The sequence below is a fragment of the Dryas octopetala genome, chromosome 2 (assembly GCF_963921425.1).
Source record: "Dryas octopetala chromosome 2, drDryOcto1.1, whole genome shotgun sequence".
Taxonomy (NCBI): Eukaryota; Viridiplantae; Streptophyta; class Magnoliopsida; order Rosales; family Rosaceae; genus Dryas; species Dryas octopetala.
Genome location: NC_141367.1, coordinates 2,062,636 through 2,083,582, shown reverse-complemented (window position 1 = coordinate 2,083,582; position 20,947 = coordinate 2,062,636). Strand labels below are relative to the sequence as shown.

The 20,947-nt window shown below is 34.9% G+C and overlaps 1 pseudogene; it reads left to right on the top strand.

Annotated features, from left to right (window-relative positions):
* The first annotated feature begins 559 nt into the window (after nucleotides 1-559).
* On the top strand, nucleotides 560-1,681 carry LOC147292443 (uncharacterized; annotated as a pseudogene).
* Nucleotides 1,682-20,947: the final 19,266 nt, after the last annotated feature.

Below are 20,947 nucleotides of genomic sequence, written 5' to 3'. Positions count from 1 at the left end.
GATCGGAGCCGGCGAGTCGATGATCATGTCCTCCCCTCTCTCCCTTTGGTCTCCGCCCACTTGAAACCCCCTCTGTCTCGCCGCCTCCCTTTGGTTTGTATTTATGGGTTTTGCTGCTAGTGGGTTTGTCGAGTACTGTTCCGACACCGCCTAGCTCCGACCGATGCCGAATGCATCGGATTCCGACTACCGTCGACACGGTATCGGGGTCCAAAATCCTCCCTCCACTCATTCTCGGTCGGAAGTCGGTATATGAGTTTCGGTATGGTTACCGAGCCAAACCCACCCCTAGTCATATGGGTACCCAGAGGATATGTTGATCCCAAATGATACCTCTGAAGATGAAGACCTGGCACGGTCTTCCAATCCTCTGTATGGAGACATTGAGTCTTTCTTTCAAGAAGAGGAAATTCCAAAGAAATCAACAACCTAATCTTATGTGTTCAAGACAAATGAGGACGTAAAGTCTGTAGACATGTCAGTTATGGTTATTAGCACAACGAGTATTGAGGAACAAAATAAAAAACTGCAAAGAAAGAATGTTAAAAAAGAGGCAGAAATGGAAAAATTGAAGGCTGAACATGATGCAGAAATAGCAAGATTGACTGCTAAATTATCCAAGGCTAATGTTGAAAATAGTGGAAAATCGGAAAAGGGACAGGGTTCTATATGTCCGCTTACTAAAAAAGACATAGAGTCACTGGTAGCTGAAGGAATCCAGAAAGCTCTGATGTCCCAAAATCCACCAATTCTTGGGCATTTGAAACCTTACCCGGATCACTACGATGCATGCCCATTTCCCAAAAACTATCAACCAATCTTTGATAAGTTTGATGGGATAAACTGTTCTCCCTTTGAACATCTGGCTCATTTCTATTCTGCTTGTGGGGAGGCTTCATGGTCAGATGCCTTGCTCATAAGGCAATTTGTTCAGTCGCTCAAAGGATCAGCTTTTACCTGGTATACTTATTTACCACCACATTGCATTCACACATGGGAAGACATGCAAAAAGCATTTCTAGCTCAATTTGTCAACTCCAAGAAAAAAGTCACACTTCTTGACTTGACTGAAGCTAGGCAAGGTCCCTATGAGAATGTCAATGAGTTCATTGCCAAATGGAGAAACCTTAATGTTCAATACATAGAGAAATTAAGTGAATAATCTGCAGTACAAATTTGTTCAAGTAATCTCTTACTTGAGATAGCGTCATTTGTTTGCGCTAGAGAACCCCAAACCTTTGATGCATTAGTCTCAAAGGCATGCAACGTTGAAAAACAAATTGCGCGCCAGAAAACCATAACCCAAGAGGTGTACTCAAGACATGAGACAACTGATAGTGAGGAAGAGACCGAGTAAATGGCTACCTTTACTAAAATTGACAAAAAGTCTGATAGGGGCAAAGGAAAAGAAAAACCAAGGGAGCTAATGCTTAAAGAAAGAAAAGAAGCCAAATTCATCTTTGACGAAGAAGATGTCGAAGAAATATTTTTTGAGCTTCTTAAAGCTAAAGCTATTGAGCTTCTCGAGCCAAAACGATCGAGTTAAGTCAACAAGACAAATAGCTCTGAGTATTGTCAATATCATCAAATTACTGGTTATCCCACAAAGGATTGCAACGTTCTCAAGGATATAATCCAAGAGATGATTGACAACAATGAGATAGTGGTGGATTCAACTTAAAGCCACATGTCCACAAAAAAAAAAAAAAACTTTCTTTTGAACTACGGCTGGCTTGATCCCTCCAAAGGGGTACGTAAGCAATTTAGTCTCAAAAGCTAGATGCAGCCACCCAAAAAAAAAAAAAAATCATTTCTTCCCTAAATCAAAGGGGTGAACTACGTATGTCTTGATCCCTTAAAAGGGTACGTAGGAAATTTGGGGGGTATCCCCAACTCAAATTTTAAAGGAATTTAATGGATTTTAAAATCCATAGAATCCATTAAAATCCAAAGAAATTGGGTAGAATTCTCATGGAATTTGTTATATGTAAAAAATGCATTCAAATCCATCCAAATCCATTCAAATCTATTAAAATACTTCACTTAATAAAATCCATGACTTTTTTAGGAAACCTGGATTTCGTTGGAATCCATTAAAATCTGAGTTGGGGACATCTAAATTTAATTGGAATCTATTAAAATCTAAGTTGGAGACATCTAAATTTTATTGGACTTTTAAAATCCAATGAAATCTAAGTTGGAGACACCCAGCCTCAAAAGCTAGATGCAGCCATACAATCTCAAAATTCACTTTTCTCCACCAATAGTATCTGCACGTGACTAAACTGGTGCGTACTACAAAGTCTTCCGTTTATGTTATGGACAAGTTGCAAAGAAGTCTCAAGCACGTCTTTATAAATGGATCTCAGAAAGAAGAAATTTCAAGCCTCGCACGCGGAAAGCTATTCCACGCACGATGCTCTAGGGGGCATCTGTTGAAGTGTAAAAAAAATTCAAACAGTTCAAAGGTTGAGGTTGAGATAGGATCCCCATATACCATGTGCCACATTAATTTCAAATGAAAACAAATTGAAAAAATGAGATAATGTGGATTTATTTAGAAGCTTAATTATCTCTTATCTAATGAGTTTAAATTTAAATGGAGAGAGTTATCTCATCACTTGGACCTCTCATAGACTCTATAAATAGAGCACCAAGGATTCAGAAAAAAAGGAGGGGAGACCGAAAGGCTGAAGGAGAAAGAATAGAAAAAAGAGAGAATTACTACGCGCAAGACCGTTGCTGTTCAAATCAAGGTAGTGGCCCATGGCGGTGTTCTTTCTTTTAAGATGGGGGTTCAGGTCAGAACCCCCCATAAATTACTTTCATCTCAAGATGGGGGTTCTGGTTTGAACTCCTTATAAATCCATCTCATCTCAAGATGGGGGTTCTGGTCTGAACCCCCCATAAATTGCTCTCATCTCAAATTGGTGGTTCTGATCTGAACCTCACAAAATTAAATTTCCAAGTTTGTGGTTCTATGCTGGACCCCACAAAGGAAATCACCTTCTCTACCATCAACCAACAAAGAAATCAAGTCTCATGACTGTGATATATTTCCTTTGCATTAGACAAAGAAAACAAAGAAATGGCAAAAAGCCAAGGGAAAATATAAATGGCGTTTGTCATCTCTGTAGCAGCATAAAGCCAAGAAAACAAAGTAAAAAAAAAAAAAAAGGACTGACCTTCTCCTTACGGGTCACTTGCAAACAGACCAAAAAAAAGGGAGTCATCAATTGCCAAACCAAAGAAATAAAAAAATTAATTCTTTGGTAATGACAGAGGCACCAAGATAGCGATTAAAAGAAAAAGAGTTGACAATGGCTGCAATCAAAAGGATAGATGAAAAAGATAGGAGGCTTATGACCTACTATCACTATGTAAAGGAAAATTGCAAACATAGGCATAAAGCCTAGTTTCTGTGCACTAAAGCATGAACAAAGATTTTTCTTTTGATGCTATGCTAACCGTGGGGTTCTTTGATGCTATAAGCAATGTAGGTGCAGCTTAAATTCTTTTAAAGGCATTTGAAGTTCACTAGAAGTCTAAGACTTTGCTGCCCCAATAGAATTAGAGAATGAAGAGGCACTAGGTGGTGTTCACATGTCTTCGCTAGCTTGCAAGGTGTTAGCTAAGTACTCTCATTACCAAATAATGGGTATAGGCTGAAACCATCTCAATGAGTTTGTCATCAAAAGATCGAATACATGATGAAGAGAATGGAGAAAAGTAATAATGCCAGCTTCAATCTGGGTGCTTTCTTTGCATGTTGTTTACGATACAAAGAAGAGGATGAATGGATCTTGGTCTCACATAAATTCAAGTATAATCCAACCTCATTTGTGAATGCATGCCAACTCACAAGTTAGTCAAGCTGGTGTTGCTCCAGAGACGCTTCATGTACAACACCTCCAAAAGAAATATTTGCATGGAGAATTCTTGCTAAGTTGGGTTTACACCGAGTCTTCAACAAGCTGACTCTAATGCAGTACATGCACCAATTATATTTCAAGCAAGTTGATTGGGCCTGTCCCAAAAATTACAATACCCAAAGATAATACCGATTACCAAATAATTAGTATAAAAATCAAACAAAGTCCATTGGACCTCTCTGTAAATTCTTGCTTGCCCATTAATAAATAAAGAGTGTGTCAATTAATAAATAACTGATACAAAGATATTAGTGGGCACATAACCAAATTCATGTTCGCCCATTAAAGAAATAAAATGTGTCAATTAATAAATAATTGATACAAAACATTTAATGGACACATTTTCTTCAAATCCCAAATCTCAAATTGGTACAAAACCATCTCTCTCAAATTGGTACAAAACCAACTTACTCAAATGATACAAAATCATCTCTCCCAAATTGATACAAAACCAAATCTATCAAATCTAAATCCTAAATTCAACTCCAAAGTGGCACAAAGCCAACCAAGTCAAATCAAATCCGCCCAAATCCTTTAGAAATTAGTTCTACACACATCCCTGAATTAATTTCTCAAATTAAATCCAAGGGTTCTAAACTCTACCCAAATTACTCAAATCTTTTAAATGGGTAATTCACCTATTTAAATCTCAAAACCTTGTAACTACGTGTGGTTTGATTCTGCAATTGGTACGTAGGCAACCTAAAATATGGGTGCAACCGCAGTCGCAAATAAATTCTATTTCTATAGGTTTTTCATCTATTGAAAATCCAAACACTCACAAAGTGATCCATTGGTTTCATTGCAATCGGAATCAAAGGGTATTCTCTTAATTAAGTCAAGGGATTATAATTAAGAGATGTACTCCATCTTGAATGGGTCGTGCTTAAAATAATAAAACTCTTATTCCTTAAATGAATTTGGGTGAAATTATTTTGGGTAATATTATTATTATTTATTTACAATTTTTGTTCAACACAAACTTTAGGTGAGTTGATTATCAGTACGTAGAAGAAGTTATTTTTTGAAGAAGAAAAAAATAGTTTCTGTATGCTTTTTCTACTATGTTTTATTTTTTCTTAATTAGTCGCTATTTTCCACTATTAACAAAAATAAAATTTCCAAATTGTGCACCAAATAGCAGTACAAATTTAGGAGACTTGCCAAACAGTTAATTATAAGAAAAAAGCCATGGACAAGTGAAACCAGAAACAAAACCCTAGAACTCTAGAAGCCCATTGTTTTTTCGATCAAACCCTTCTGGCCTTTTGGAACGATCCTATTTATTAATTGACCTTAGATTGAGGTGGATTGTGCACAAACGAAAGGTATCCTTTTTTTTTTTTTTTTTCTTATTGATTAATCGAAAGATATCTTTCTAAATTAATAAAAATAAAATTTCAAGGTGGTCCATCAAATTAAGAGACTTGCCAAACTGTAAGCAACAGAAAAGGAAATATACACACAAGACAGATATAGATACATAGTATCTGGACAAGATAAGAATTCATCCAAAAACCTAAATCTATAAGTTTTTCGAACCCTTCTAGCCTTCTGGAACCCTCCATCTTATCTATAAATTAACCCAAGACTGATTGGGTTGTTTTTGCACAAACAAAAAAATCTCTCTTAGGGTGTGTTTGTGGATTAAAGGATGGAGCATATGGTAATTGGGACGTGTAGCCTGTGTTTTGGAGTAGCTGTAGAAAGCCAAGATGAAAATAAAGATGATGTTGATGAAGAACCTAAATTTGAAAGTTCTTTCAACATTGGAACAATGATTTACCAGAGGTATGTATAGATATATATCCCTAATTAATCGATCAACTATTTCTTCAATCAGTGTTTGATTGATTATCATTTTTATTGTTTGGTCACTGGATCTGACAGTCTCTCTAACATTTTGAAATTTATTCTTTTGACAGCAACAAATTATCTTATATATGGAGCTCTTTTACCGGAGATACCAAGGTGTTACCGCAGCCTCCTTCTTAAGTTCTTATAATGACGTACTACTTTTATGGTTTAATTTTTAGGTTGTGTTTCTATTTGTTGTCTTTTCTCATTTCTTGGTTATTGTCTTTGTTATTTGTGTAGATGGATGTGTCAACAACATTAGACTTCAGAATGTGGCTCAACACAATATGAAAACATGTGGCCCATACATCACCTAAGAAATCAATGCTGGCATACTCTCTAGACTACCAATGAATCTAAGTACGATTTCGGTGGTGTATGCAAGACTTGCCGGATTTTATCAGCTATCCTCATTTCGTTTCAAAGCACCATAATCGCGCAATCGTGGCCACCAACAGTACGTACCAACAACTTCAAGCTCTTTGTTACAACTTGTCCTCTCCTTTTCGTAGACTATGATGATGGTCTTCTTGCACCGAGAGAGCTTGATTTTGATGTGTCTAGAAGTTGACGACGACAATATTATCTTATGGAACACTTCTAGTAGAAAACCAAGGAGCTATTATTATACAATAATCTTGGCTTATCCTGTGATTCAATCCATCTATTTTGTTGTAGCTCTAATTACCATTAGAGTTGAAGAAACAACTGTTTGAATGGATGATCTTGAAATATGTACAGTTTGTAATTTGACAGACATAGATTAAAGAAAATTACCAGTTTGTGATTTGACAGATCGATATACAGTTGAATGATACAAGTTTTGTAATTTGTGAACAACATTACCTTATACTTATGCATACTAATTATAAGTTTTATTCACAAATTACCTTATATAAGGTAATTTGTGAACAAAATTACCTTATACTTTAGGAATTGAATTGCAGCAATTCCTAAAGTACAGGACCAATATTAAAACTATATTGATGAAAGTGAAAATTGGCCCAAACTATAAGGACCAAATGTGAAATATGGCCTTTTATTTTATCCGCATCGTGTAATTGTTATGAAGTAGAAACAAATATCACGAAAAATAAAGATTAATTAACCAAAGAGTGTAAGGGTTTGATAACAATTCCACTCCTAGCTACAAATATAGTGAATTAAGAAAAATAAAGCATTTTAGGAAAACAATAATGAATTTTCGTAAATATATTGAATAATTGATTCAAGCAAAAAAAGATGTATGTCAGTATGACCTACTACGTACGTACATGGCCATGCACGTACGTACCCCATCCCGTCACTTAGTTTTGTTTTCACTAATTTTTCTTCTAATTTTTAAATATTCAATTCAACTTCTATCTTTATTTATTTTATTTTTTAAAATTAAATATATGAAGACTCAATTTCATAAGGAGTCACGTAGTGAGAATAATAGTTAGTCCGTACATTAAATTGTCTAAACATATATATTCATTTCAATTTAAGATTATGATTTCCTCAAAAAAAAAAAAAAAAAAGATAATCTTCCAAATATGAATTTTACTCCTTTTTGGAGCTATCAGATCCCAGATTTTTATATACAGGAACCAAAAATTTCTGACATAGCATTTTCAGTATGCTTTTTCACTATTTGTTTATCTTGGTTGGTATTTTTCAACATTCATTGTATTCAAATAGCACGACAATAACTGCCAACCAAAACGCAACAGAAAAATAAAGATACATGGGTGCTCACTAATACTTATTGTTAGGGATTGCTATGTTTATGGTGGACATAATAGTTGCCTTAGAACCCACTAATTTGTAAGATAGTTGATTTTTTGGTAGCTCCATAAACATAGTAACCAAATTGGGAGATTAGTGGGATAATTTATCTTTTCCTACCCCTAACCCAAACTAAATTTGTAATGGTGGCTGTGCACAAAGCCTCTTTTCTTAATTTGAAACTAAAGTTGAGAAAGTGACAATTGACATTTTGGGTTTAGGGATGAATTTATAAAATATTTCACTAAAATTATTTTTCTATGAATTTATAAAATTGTTTGTTATAAAAAGAAATGCTTTTATAAATTGGTTTAAGGTTTTATTTTGTTAAAATTAAATGTTTATATTTTAAACGAGTTTTTGGTCTAGTTGGATAGGGCTCGGGACTACGAGCATGTAGACATGAAGAAGACGTGTAAAGGAGTTACGAGCATCAAGTTTTGGGTATTTTAAGGTTAAAGGGCAATTTAGTAGATTCGTTAGATAGGGTTTGTTTATAAAGACCTAACTTCAACATTTTTCTTCTCATTTTACTCCTGAAGCAACCGCACACCCCCTTCTCTTTCTCTCTCTTCTTTCTCCTCTGTCGTGAGCTCTCTCCGGCCATCTCTTCGCCGTCTAGCAGCCTACGCGGGCGACATAGATCTCAATCAACTAGTCTCTTCCTTCTCTCTCTATCCCTGCCTTTTGATTGCTCAACAACCCAATGAAAACATGGATTCACACCAAACCTGATCCGGCCTTCCTCTCCGATAGGTCACTAGTTCCGACGACCTCTTTACGTCAAGTTGGTCCCAAAATCTTCCCCTAGGTGAGCTGAGTTCAAAAGTGTAAACACCCAGCCCATTCAGACGCTGCACGTTGTTGTTCGAAACCCAAACACCCACGACCTTTAATTCCTCTGCCGATTATGGACAACATTAAAAACAATTCCAACATCACTACTGAGCAACCGCCATTTAGGTTTCTATTTCAAATCAGCCCGATCATGTTTTTTTTTTTTTTTTTTTCCATTTTTCAAATCAAAACATTAATTTCTCTGAACCATTTTATATTTGTTAATTTGTTTGCAGAGGAAGATGCCAAGAACTCACCCTTTTTTCAAAGGCACAAAAGGAATATGAAGTATCAGATTTTGCTATGCCTCCCAAATTCTTAGTTGTTTATTGTTTTTGTCTAATTGTATATGATAGCTTAGGTGTGTATATTTTGAGGCAAGATGGCTGATGTCAACACATATAGTTTTGTCTAATTTTATTATGAGGTAAGCTCAATATCTTTTCTATCTATTTTAACTGTCCAGAGTAGTAAGAACAATTGTTAATCCTCATGTTTCTAAAAAGGCCGGGCAAGAAAGATTGTTGGTATTATCTACATCCACACTACTTCTGTCCAAGTAATGTGGATGTTGTATATGGCATAGAGTGCAAACTACGGATTATATAGGTTTCTCACTTATATTGTGTATATTGTGATTTAATTTCTTAGTCTTCTTTAGCTATGTTTGATCAATTATTTTAACATGATGGTTTGAATAAATCATTTTCATGATCTGAATTCATTAGGTAACAACAACTATATATAGTACTTTGAGTTGGAAAGCATGTGAGGAGGAGTGCTTGAAGAACTGCTCTTGCTCTGCATATGCCAAAGCATATGTGGTGAGGGGGTGGTGCATGACATGGTATGGAAATTTAGTAGATAAAAAGGACTTTTGCTGAGGGAGGCCAAGATTTATACATTGTGTATATTGTGATTTAATTTGTACATATGTGTTGATGCACTTGAGTTTGGTATTCTCTTTTCAAATCTAATTTTTCTAAATACTAAAGAATATCTAAATGATTATTTTAATAATAGTTAGTAGGTTTATGCTTTATTCTGTAGCCTAATGCTCACAATCATGGTCCAAAAGCTGTTTCAGAACACATGCTTACTTGCTCCATCAAAGGATCACCTTCAGGTTTATCATCTTTGTATGTTTAGTGTTTTCTTTTTGTCTATACATACTTAGTGCTAGAAAAAAAAAATTGTTGTAAGATGTTGGAATCCCGTTATTTTCTTAGTCCATTGTACAAATCAATCATATAAATATCTAGATGCAAATAAAAATTAATTTGAAATTTCTCTTCTATTGATGGAATATGCAGACAAACATGATATGGTTTTTTCTTGGTTGCACTAGGGGCTAGGAATTTTAAATCAGAAATTAAGTTCTCTGTGCACTTTGAAGTTTCTTCTTTTCTGGTAGTCTAGTGGACACTTTCAGAAAGTAGACAAGTTAAGGCTGGTTTATGGGGGAGGAATAGAAAAATGGAAGCATGGGGGTTGTGGGAATTGATTAAGAAATGCAGGTGGGGGAGTTGTTGGGGAAAATAATGATGGGAGATGACTAAAGAAGTGGGAAAGTGATTATAAAAAGGGAAAGAGGAAGATATTAAAGAAATGTGTAAGAGGCATCGGCAAGGAGAATAACGTGGGCTTATTAAAGAAAGAGGGAAAAGATAGGAATCAGATGAAACAGGGGGAGAAGGGTTGGCTCTGGTCTTCATGGTAAAGCTGGGAGCTGCTGGAGGTGCTGGAGGTCCGGACCTCATAGAGGAGGTCCGATCCTCAGCTTCATGGCTTCAATGGTTAGTTTCCGAAGGTCCGGTCCTCTGGGGAGAGGTTCGGTCCTCAAGCTTTGAATCCACTTCTTGTCCTACATTAATATGGAACATTCAACATTGCATGGTTTATATATTGGTGTATATATTTGTGTAGATTTTAGATGATGCACAATGGCTAAGTATTGTTGTTGGTTAATTCTATAAGTACAACAAAAAAGTTTGTTTATCAGTAAATTTAATAGATATGCACTCTATGACTTGTAAATGGTGTTTTTGAAGTTAAGGGAGTTACTACTAAAGCAGCAGCAAATCAAGAGGATAAAGCTGCATGCTTAAGGTACACTCTTGATAATTATCGGGGCATTTATATATTTTTTTTGGTGATACAATTAAAGAAATTTCATTTTGTAGTTTTGTGAGATTGATGGTATTGAAGGATCTTGAGTTCGTGAAGGGGATGATATTGATGGTGAAAGCTTGGTCATTTTTTTGTGAAAACTAGCAGGGTATCTACGTATTTTGTAGCGGGTTTGAAGTTGTTGCATGACCAAGTTCAATTGTGTTAGATGCTTCTAGTTGTAAGAATGTTGAAGAAAACTGATAGAATGATTTGTAATTTAGACTTCAACTGATATATATGTGTAAGGCAAGTTACTTTCGGTTCAAGAATGCGTTTTCAAATTTTATGAGCAGTTTATTAATTAGTAGTGTTCATTTGAGGTTACATGAAAATTCATTACTATTAATTAGTAAGCATTTTTTTTTTTGCATGGTGGAGGATATTTAATTAGTGAAACCAAATCAGAAACTAATATTAAGAAAGCGGAAATGCAGCAAGCAACTGTTGGAATTAGTGAGTTACCTAACCCACTTTTAACAAAATAGTAGAAGAATCCATGACATATCATTATTTAATAATATCAATCATCCACCAATATAGCAACCTCATTAGATATGGTGAAAAATTGAAACCAACTAACTGTAGCATTGGTGAGGAGCATTCTTACAGACTGTCATGACAGGTTTTGGCAGAAGCTTCCACCATTCTTACATTTGGGTGGCCTTAGCTCCCTTGCCACCCCAACACCAACCTCCAACATGCTCTATGGTGACTGCAGGGCGGCAATAGGCAATACAAACTAACAATAGTGGCAGTTGCATCTATTCCTACCAAAAACAAATTGGTGAGCTTTACTAGATAATATTGCAGTGTCTGTTCCTGGTGCACTTGACACATGGACTGGGTCTTCATTTGGGATCAGCAGTTAGCTAATTTCTCTGAATCCGATCATCATGAATTCTTCCTTATGGGCATTTCTAGTGAGCAGCCCTAAACAAGCCGTACTCCCTTATCCTTGGAAACAACGTTTTTATGTTTTGGTTGGTTTCTCTCTCTCTCTTTGAGTCACTCGGTTTTTAAATTTTTATATTATGAGCTAGCTGTTTTTCATGGCTTGATCCCTTCTAGCTAGTGATTTGGAAATGTAACCGGGCCAATTAAAATATATTATATAATTTCATGATGATAGATCTGCACCTAGGAGTACTGATATATACGTGTGTGTGTGTGTGTTGCAAATGGAGATGCGCGCTATTCTACGGACAATAATACTTGATCTAAGGCCTCGAGTAAACCTTGGTGGAGGACTCTATAACATCAACATTCAACACCATGTGGGATGAACTCACCAACTGGATGTCCATGATGAACAACGAGGTGGTTTGGCCTGCGTCAGTATATCAATGAACATGATCAAGACACATAGGCTGGAGACTAATGTATTATGTATGCAATCCCATACAGGAAACAAATATATATCAAATGGCTGAAATGAGGCAATTGCAAGCTAGTTCAAGTGGGAATTAGGCAAGGCAAAAACCGAGTCAGTATGTACTGGATAAGCAACGGGTCCTAGTACCAAAAAAGTCTAGGAGGGCAATATGAGCTCCATGTTTACGTAAGAATGGTGCCGGATCCTCCACACAACCAACATAAACTAATGTCAATGCTGTAGAATTGCGGGATATATTCTTCTTCATCTTCATTGTTTGTTGTTCATCCTCATGGTTATGCATATGAGGTTGTCATGTCTTGTACGTCCTAGCTGCAAAGGATCAACCTTTGGCTCTAGCTAGCTTGCTAATTATGAGGTTCAAGATATTAAAGAATCAACTACTTTGCAAGCAGGGACGACAAGGGCTACTTAAGCAAATCAGTTTAATGATAAAGAGTATGTTCTAAAAATTCTTGACAGTTATACAGTTTTAATTTGACAGAGATAGATGAATGAGAATTACTAGTTTGTAATTTGACAGATAAATAGTTTAATGATACATAGTACGTATGGAAATTTGTGAAAAAGATTACCTCATGTTCAAGCATACTAAATTAAAATTTGCATTGGGCGTATTGCTTAATTGAAACTACCAAAAGCATTCAATATTTTAATGATTTGTCCCTTTGTATCTTTTTTTCTTTTTGGCATTTAGGCAAAGACATAAATATTGGTTGTTAAATCCTGCAGGCAATCGCAGAGTTGATCGTGTTGAGAGAAGATCAACTTGTAGAGGATGCTGGTCCAATGCAAGCACAATCATAAAGACATGGGAGTCAATTTGTGTTCATCTGGAAATGAAGATCGAAGAACAACGACTTTGACAGTACGTTAATGTTAATTAACCAGTTGGACTTGCTATGTCTAAAACATGTTTCCATCAAATTAATGGGAGTTGCATTCTTCGGCATCACCTACAGGTCCTCCAGTGCCTCATGCTCATAGCAAATCATTGAAATCAGAATTAATAAACTCTTAACTCTAGATCTCCAACACTTACAGAGAAGCAAGATTTGATATTTCATAATGTTGAATGCTTTGCCTTATGGAAGGGACTATGACTGGCTATATATATCATAGCTCCACAAATTTAGCAATATTGTAATTGAAGGAGATTCCAATTGATTATTTGTGAATCCAACAATTAATCAATGACATTAAATTGTTCTTAACTGCTTGCTCGAAGCTCCAAATCAAATGCATGTATGATGAATTTAAGACGTACACGGCCATGCACGTACTTCCATCCATACATGTACAGTTTCAATTTATTTTCACTAACTTCTCTTTCCACTTTTTTAAACTTGTTTCAACGTACTTCTATCTTTGTTTATTTTGTCTAACATATTCATTTCAATTAAAGTAATCATCCAAATATTGATTTTCTTCTTTTCATATTTTTGCATTTTTTTCATTAATTACTTTCAGATTTCTACATGTAAGAACCAAAAATAACACTGAGAAATTTTATATTACATAACATTTTACAAGTTTTGGAAACAGAGAATAAAGTACTGACTAAGAAAAAAGAAAAAAACGAAACAAATAATAAACAGAGATTTCCTTATACTATTTTCTGGTGTTTTTATTGGTCCCTACTTTTCACCATTCTCTTATATATTAAAATTTCCAAATTGGTCCGTCAAATAAAGTAAACAACATAAAAAGAAACGTACATATACACACATATAGATACATGATGAATATCTGGCCAAGAATTCACCCAAACACCTAATCCTTTGTTTTTCAAACCATTGCTAATCCGCAATTCGGCATGACAAAAGGCCGGGTAAAAATCAAATGGAAAAAGGTCCATTAGATATACCTCAATTGCAAGATAACCAGAGAAAGGTAATGTAAATTGAGAGCAAAGGGAACTCCTATATAAACAGTAGCAGGAAAATAATCCATGAATACCAAAAACAAAAGGAACCGGAAAAAAAAAAAAAAAAAAAAAAAAACACGAAGATGAAAGATTTGGTTAATTGGTTGGAAGTGAAAGAGTGCTATTAATGTAATTCCCAATTTTAACTCTTTCGTAGTTATTGTAAATAGTACCAAGGTAAAGGTTATGACCTTTTGGCCCCCCAGTACGTAGGAAGATTGATTTATCAAATGTTCATCATGAATTCATGACTGTCTATAAATTTCATAAGTTACACATGATTTTTTTGAATGCTAGCAACCTTCTCCTTTCTACATACTCATTCTACCTTCTCCTTTTATATATATTCTCCATTTTTCTTCTGTCATGGATTCCACTTTAATTCATTGATTACTAAACATTTCCTAAATTTACAGAACCCTAAATCAAACCCTCTTAGTCACCAAAAAAAAAAAACTCAACCATATCTATACTTGGCCCGATCCTATTCTTGCTAGCTGCGGGGCCAAAAAAGCTTGTGGCGAATTTTTGCACTCTCTAGAACAAGCTCAACTTGCTCCTAGATCCTTTGATTATCCCCCTGCTTCTTCTATTCCCTTGAATTCCTAGGTTCCTCCTCAGCGTCCATTGGTTAAGATAAATATTGATGGCTCATGGGTGGAGGAACTAGGAAGGTCATGAATCAGGTATTCGAGTGGTTGTCAGGGGCATATCATATCTATGTGAGGGCTGACCTGGGCTGTAGCCAAGGGTTTAAATTTCGATTTTTAAGGGTTCCAAAATTTTAACACCCATTCGACCAAATTTCGGGAAATTTCGCTAAATACCCAGCTGAAGCCAGTGAGGAACTGAGGAAGGAAGCAGAGACCAGAGGGAGAGAGGGGAGAAAGAGGCGAGCTGGCCTCGTCGCCGGCCGTCGCCGAAGGCAGTAGATCGAAGAGAGAGAAGAGATCGGGGAGGGAAGGAGGAAAAGAAGGAGAAAGGAGGAAGAGAAGGAGGGAGGAGAAAGAGGGAGGAGAGAGAAGGTTTCAGCGTGGGTCTGGTGGCTGGGCAGTGGGAAAGAAGAAAGAGAATGGGTTTGGTGGCTGCGCAGTGGGAAAGAAGAAAGAGAGGCAGTGGGCCGGAAAGAAGAAAGAGAATGGGTTTGGTGGCTGGGCAGTGGGAAAGAAGAAAGAGAATGGGTTTGGTGAAGTCACGGGAAGAAAGAAGAAAAAAAGGAAAGGAAGGAAGGAAAGAAAGAAAAGAAAAAGAAAAGAAAAGAAAGAAAAGAAAAAGAAAAGAAAAGAAAAGAAAAAAAGAAAAGAGAAAGGAAAAAAAAAGTTTAGAATTGGTTGAGGACTTGAGGTTTGGGGTCTTTGTGTAATTAGAAAGAAAAAAAAATTTGGGATTTCGTTTAGTTGTTTTTAAATTTTAAATCCTAATACATTTTTGTATAAAAATAATTAAAAATATCTTAAAGAGCCTAAACTTTAATATCTTATACCATATCCTAAAGAATATAGAATACACATTATAAAATATATAAAATTTAGTGTATATATTATAGAGTATATAGGATTTAGTATATAGAGTATATAGGATTTAGTGTATAAATTATAGAGTATAAAGAATATAATAATTTTATTTATTCATTATACTAATTTTATTTAATAGTATTTGCCTCCAGCGCGCATTATATTCATCACATATCACATGAAACCTACCATATAATTTGGTTTTTTCAATGTTTTTTATCAATGTAGTAGATAATATGTTAAATAAATATATGGTAAAGTTTCATTCAAAATTTCCGTATTTTGATAACAATTTCCGTCGTTTCCGTCGAATTTTTGTCTAAATTTAAAAATTTTCGAAATTTTCGTCGAAATTTCCTTCGAAATTTCCGTCGAAATTTCCTTCGAAATTTCCGTCGAAATTTCCTTCGAAATTTCCGTCGAAATTTCCTTCGAAATTTCCATCGAAATTTCCTCAAAATTCGAAATTTTATCCCTTAGCTGTAGCCCACCCCAAATTTTTGCCAAAAAAAAAAAAAAACAATACTACTTCTAGTCTTAGGTTTTTAGCCCAATACCCAACCCATGACAAAAAAAATATATATCCTTCAGCCAAGCTTTCCGCCGCCCACCTCACCAACTGAAGTACTTCTTCAGTTCTTCTTCTTCTAACTCTAGCTCTGAATCTTACTACTAGATTTTAATTTCAGTTCAAGTTTTCACTCATATATACTCAATCTCTCTTATTCCTTTTTTTTTTTCTCAATCTTTTTTTTCTTTGATTAAATTTGAGAAATTTTACCCTCAAGACTTTAATGCACATGAATTATTTACCTTGAAAGACTAATTGAAACATTATAAGTATGAGACATGTGAACTTTTATAATTTCAGAATGTGTCTTCTCTTTCGGAATTATGCCAAGAATTTGTTAGAGAAAGAAAATATATAATACTTGTTAATTGAGAGATTGATTTGTCTAGTGTTGACTCTTCTGATTTTTATGGTAACAGCAAAGTGACCATTTTTATCTATGAAAATTTTTAAGAATTGACTTCGGAACAAGATCTGTGATGACTTTCTTGTAGATTGTATAGTTATTCACATTGAAAAAAATCTTGTTGATACTATTAGTTATGATTACGTAATTGATGACTTTTATACTGTGAAGAAACGCATGGCTCAATTTAAGTAGTGTTATATTGTATTTGCATTACATGTTTTTTTAATTGTTTCTTCTTGTTATGAATATGCATTTTGAGGAGTAAGACTCATTACGTCCTCCTTGACTAGGTGTATATTTTGTTTTTTATTAATGAAATTCACTTTTGCCGTCGAGTTTTATTTGATAATAATTATAAAAGTGATTTAATACGTTGTGTAAATTTGAGAAATGTCATAAAAACAGATAAGATGTTATCAAAAGTTCGCAAAAAAATTTCACCAACAATAATGAGAAACTAGCTTGGAAGTTTAGCCCACCTCATTTTAAAATCCTGGATACGCCCCTGGTGGTTGTTAGAGATTGTGGTGGTAAGTTGATTGGTGGCTCTACAAGATTTTGTCTTGCTTCTTCCCAGTGTTGGTGGAAGCCATATATATATGGCTGTTGCTGATGGGGTTCAATATGCGAAAGAGAAGGGCTTTTCTCATGTTATTATTGAGTCGGACTCAAAACTGGTGGTGGATAGCCTTAATCGACCTTCTTCTCCAACCCCATGGGAAATCCTCCCTCTCATCCATGAGATTAGGCGTCTATCCTATAGTTTTTCTTCGATCCACCAAAGTTGGGTGAGAAGGCCGGGAGGCGAATAAAGCTGCTGACTTGGCAGCTTCTTTGGCGAGAAAGAAGATGTGCTCTCTGAGTTAGGTGTCTTCAACCCCATCTTCTCTGTGTGGTGTCTTACTTGCTGACTGCCTCCCAGTTGATTAGGGTCTAGTGTTTGGGGAGCTTGGTTTCTGTTTTGTTTTCCTTCTGTTTTGTTTTGTTTTGGTTAGTAGTTGTTACCCTCAAAAGATCGTCACAGCCTAGAGATGGAAGGCCGTGAATCAAGTAGAGTTTTTCATCCTTTTGGGGTGCTTGCAAGTGTGCCACTATTCGGCTTAGAATAGTTGTACGTAATAGAAAAGATTAATAAAATTAATATATTATGCCAAAAATAAATCTAACTTCTAACACGACAATTGTGCGAGAAATAAAGGAACAAGAATTTATCTAGGTTCGTTTCTTGCTTGTGAAAATTAAAAGACTTTGAACAACCTAAGAAAAATCAATAGCAACGACAATTGATTGAGAATTGAGAAAAATACTGAAATTATTATGAAATCGATACTAAAAAGATCGTTCTTAGCAGAGCTACAAAACAAAGGAAATTGACTAAGAGAGTCCTAAGAACTAAAAAAACTGTTTGCTTGAAGAACTTGATGAATTTGGTTGCAAGAGTTGGTTGATTGGTTGATTGTTGTGTTGTTGGAGAAGAGGTCATTTGTGCTTGTTAAAGATATGTATATATTTATAGGAGTATATGACAATCCAGTGCCGAGCAATCCTTGTAGAATAGGAATTGGCTTCCTTGGCCATCAAGTCTTTAGAATCCTCTAATTGCACCATATCTCTCTTGATTTTCCTTCATTATCAAGTAAATTGTACAATTAATATTCAGTAAAATCTACCAAAATCTCAATAAAATCCCTAGAATAATTAATGATAATTGTCTTATTTTTCTGCTATTTTCCACAAATCCATCCAACGACAAATGTCAAATTTGGGTGTAAACAAAAACAAGGGAAATTGACTAAGAGAATCCTAAGAATTAACTAAGGAAATTGTTTGCTTGAAGAACTTAAGGAATTTGGTTTCAAGTGTTGTTTTATTGGTTGATTTGTTGATTGTTCTGTTGTTGGAGAAGAGGTCCTTTGTGCTTCTTGAAGAGATGTATTTATAGGAGTATGACAACCTAGTGTCGAGCAATCCTTGTAGAATAGGAATTGGCTTCCTTGGCTATCAAGTCTTCAGAATCATTTCCTAATTGCACCATATCTCTCTTGATTTTCTTGATTTTCTTTCATTCCCAAGTAAACTGAACAATTAATATTCAGTAAAATCTACCAAAATCTCAATAAAATCCCTAGAATAATTAATGATAATCATCCTATTTTTCTGCTATTTTCCACAAATCCATCCAACGACAAGTGTCAAATTTAGGTGTAAAACAGTAGTATTTTTTTGTTTGAAGTTGTTTAGGTGATAGTCTGGTGTTGGTTTTTTGTCTTTCTGTTATGTTGTTATCTCTCTGTACTGTTCTTGCTTTTAATGAAATTTCAAAGTGGCAAAAAAAAAAAACATTTTCTAAATTTACAGAACCCTAAATCAAACACTCTTAGTCAGCTAAAAAAAAACCCTCAACCATATCTATACCCCAAAAAAAAAAAAAAAAAGGCAAGAAGCCTACATACCAAAACACCAAAATAGAGACTAATGTTCCCAACACCTTATCACAAAAACTAAAACCCAACCCACGTATAGAAACTAACAAGTAAAAACAAACTAAAAGGAATAGATCATCCATTTCTCAGTCACCTTGGAACGCCTTCCTCTGCTCCTTTCTTTCTTTTTCTGTTTCTTTCCGGCCAACGTACCAATTCCAAGATGCCACTCTTTCGTTCATCCATTTTTATAGTACCAACTAGTTAGTCTAGAACATAGCTGCTTCGCCAAGGCCTCCAAATTTTCCTACTTGCCCATTGTTACAAAAGGACTTCACTTATGCTCCATATGGTAAGTTAGATACAAAGAATAAAATTTCGGGTTTTGAGGAAATTTCGATGAAAATTTGGACGGAAATTTCAAAAATTTTTAAATTTCGACAAAAATTAGACAGAAACGACAGAAATTGCTCTAAAAATACATAAATTTTGAATGAAACTTTACCATATGTTTATTTAACATATTATCTACTAAATTGATAAAAAACATTGAAGAAACTAAATTATATAGTAGGTTTCATGTGATATAAGATTAATATAATGCGCGCTAAAGACAAATACTATTAAATAAAATTAGTATAATGAATAAATGAAATTAGTATATTATTTATACTCTATAATCTATACACTAAACCCTATATATTTTATAATCTATATTCTATATTGTTTAGTATATGGTATATGATATTAGGGTTTAGGCCCTTTAGGGTATTTTAAATTATTTTTTATATAGAAATATATTAAAGTTTACTAGTTTAGGGTTTAAAAACAACTAAACGAAACTCCAAAACGGCCAAATGAAACCCCAAACCATTTTTTTTCTTTAAAATTGCCCAAAGGCTCCAAACCCTAATCAATACTAAATCTTTTAATTTTTTTCTCTTTTTTTTTTTCCTTTTTTTTTCTTTTCTTTTTTTTCTTCTTTTTCTTTCTTTCCTTTTCTTTTTTTCCTTTCTTTTTTTTCTTCTTTTTTTTTTTTCTTTTCTTCCTTTCCTTCCCTTTCTTTTCCCCCATGAGTCTCCACTGTTTTTTATTCTTCTTCAGTTCTTCTTCATCCTCTCTCTCTCTCTCTAGCTCTCTCTCTCTACATCTCTATCATCAACCCACCCTCACCCTCACCTCTTTCTCCCTCATCTCCCCCATGTCGCCCCCCTACAGGCCTCTTTCTCCCTTGATCTCCCCCTGCCGCCGCCCCCTTTTTCTCACTCGATCTCCTCTCTGCCGCCGCCCCCTCCTCTTTCTCCCAAAAGCATCTCTTTCTCCCTGGATCTCTCCCTAGCCGCCCCCTGCCACCGCCCCATTTTTCTCCCAAAAACCCAGCTTTCCAAAACCCAAAACCAGTCCTTGACCTCACCGTCGAAACTTTAGCCAAAATTTCGAGGATTTCGGCAATATTTCAATAATTTCGATAATTTCGACGAAATTATCATGAAAATTTAACAAATATGGGTTTTGATTTCGACACCCCAAAAAATCAAAATTTAACACCTTAGTCAGATATGACAATCTCTTCGTGTCAATTGAGGACTTGAAAACTTTAATTTTGGGTCAATTAAAGATATTCTGTCAAATTCGTTACAATTTCAGTAGATACAGGGAAACGGGCTTCCTTTCTTTCATATACAACAAACAAAGCCGGTCAATTTTCTTTCATTTTGCTTTTTTCAAGGTGTTTTTTACTTTATGCATTTATATGGGAATTGCATTTGCTTTGGACTAGCATAGTATGCATAGATACTGACTTACTGAGCAGTGAGCACTGCCTCTCTCTCATCTCCTGCTTGGCTGCTTCTATGTCCTTTAATTTTAAGGTGATTCAATTATGTTACCCCACATACATTCTCTGTTTATAGATTGTTTGTTTTATTAAGCATATTTGGATTTGCTTTTTTCTGTTTGCAGTTTGAAATAATCTGCTTAATTTAAAATTTCAGTCCCAAACTCACAATTTACTTATTTTATGGGTTGGTTAATTTTGGTTTTATCTTAAGACTTTATTGAGTTATAGATTATTAAAAAAAAAAAATTTGTTTGTTTTGTTGTGTTGCTGTATTTCTATACCAGACCAAAGGGTAAAACAAG